This window comes from Haliaeetus leucocephalus, unplaced genomic scaffold, assembly GCF_000737465.1.
Source record: "Haliaeetus leucocephalus isolate CR32 unplaced genomic scaffold, Haliaeetus_leucocephalus-4.0 Scaffold730, whole genome shotgun sequence".
In the NCBI taxonomy this organism is placed as follows: domain Eukaryota; kingdom Metazoa; phylum Chordata; class Aves; order Accipitriformes; family Accipitridae; genus Haliaeetus; species Haliaeetus leucocephalus.
This window is the reverse complement of record NW_010973166.1, coordinates 4,622,694-4,624,758: the sequence shown is the minus strand read 5'-3', so window position 1 is coordinate 4,624,758 and position 2,065 is coordinate 4,622,694.

Below are 2,065 nucleotides of genomic sequence, written 5' to 3'. Positions count from 1 at the left end.
CTGTCTTCCTTGGGGTTGCTGATGATCCCAATGAGGATCCACGTTTGGCCATTTCTGATCTCCCGGGGGTCCTGCCTGATTCTGTCTTTCCCCAGATTCTCATTCCAGCTTGTCTAATAATCCCTTTTTCCTCAGCAGTAAATAAAGTCCCTAAAATAGACTGTATTTCTTCCCAGGTATAAGTATTGGGACCTAGGAATTGATCTAGTTTTTCAGCCACTCCAAGGGGATCATCTAATAGGGTCCCCATTTCTTTCTTAAAATTTCTTACATCTCTGGTATTTAATGGGACTGCCACAAACCCAATGCCTCCTTGATTGCCTCCGAGGGGTACCTCTCGTAAGGGATAGAAAAAGGCTCCCTCGGATGCGGCAGTCTTACTTCTTGTACATGCAGCCGGAGGTTTTTCTAATTCCGGTGCTGTTGGTGGTGGAGGCAGGGACAACGGTGGTACTGGTGGAGGTACTACGGCCACCAAAGGGGGAGCCGCCGCAGGAGGTGCATTATTAAGATATGGAGGCGGTAAGTTATCTAGTGGCTCCCATTTATCATCTTTTTCTTTTCCCTTTTCGTTTTTATCTCCTTCTTTCTCAAACTTCTCATCTCTTTTTAATGTAAATATTGAGGCTGGAAAAGGACGTGAAATCCCGATCCATAATTCTGCATAATCACTTTCCTCCTGACTAAAAGGTTCCGTTGAGTTAACATATATATTTAAGGCCTGGCAAACCCAGTCTTCAAAAGATCCAAAAACAGGCCAAAAGACATGTGGTCTTAAAGGCTCCTTTGGCCATTCAACCATGCAATATTGAACTAACTTTAATTTACTTTTTCCTTTTCTGGGCCCCTTTCATTCCAATTTTGAATCATTATCCCTAATGGACTTTCTGGTGGTATATCTGGTAATTTGCTCCCTTCCTTCTGGTCCTGGGTCTTCGACATTTTTTGACCCATCTAGGAATTTTACTGTGGCAATTCCTACAGCCCTTGGTCACTGGTAACAGAGTCTTGCAGGGGGTTTAGGACCTATCACCCACCCACGAATCCTATAGGAATCGCTTCGGTCCTTCACCGGCCAAGTCCCTCGTGGGAGATTGGAACCGTGGTTAGTAGACCTCCACAATCGCTTCGGAACTAAGTTCCGACTCAGTCACACTCTTACACACACAGGCAACCGAATCCCACCCAACTGAACGGTATACTCCTTTAAATACTTACGACTCCGTCGTCTTCGTTCGGATCTTCGCGCGCAGAATTACGGGCAAAATAAACTGCTGCAGCCGGCAAGGGAGCTCAAAAAAATTACATTCTTTGCTTGCCCTTATTCCGGTTCAGGATAGTGTTAGTCCCGATTCGACTGGATCAGGAGCCACCAAATGGTGGGGGCGCCCCTCCTTAATCAAGTCAGAATGCAGGAACTAAGACCATCCCGGACGAGCCCCCAATTGTGATAAATTAATTTAGTCTCAAACAGGATTCCAATCAAAGTTTACAATTTATTAAATTAATTAATGCAAGCAAACAGCGCTGGGCACGCCGGGAGCTTCTGCTCTACCAAGACGCGCGCTGTGAAAAACAACCCAGCTTCTTTTATAGTCTAACATTAGTTACATATTCATACTAGGCGTGTTCTTCTAAAAGACTCTCCACCTCCTGGTTTTGTGGGTGCTGTAGTTCTCCTAGAAACTTCTTAAACTCTCCTCATTGGCTGAGGGTCTCCTATACAACGTATCTCCGACCAAGCTCTCCACTGCTCGGGCCCACAGCAGCCATCCTGTGTAACAGCCGACACCCTGCACAGCACCAGCTGCGATCACCAGAACCCAAACAAGTTCACAACAGACACCTCCCCCTCAACAAATGCATACCACAAATTGCCCATCAAGACCCTAAGTACTGCAGTCTCTGAGGCTAAGTATACATTTAAATGCCTCAGTTCTCCCCTAGGATCTCTTGTTTAACACTGTGCAGTTAACAACAAAACCGGTTTGGGGCTGGCAAAAAAGAACTATATACATATCATCTGTCTCCTCCCGGCCTGCGGTTATACGAGGACCGACAAAAT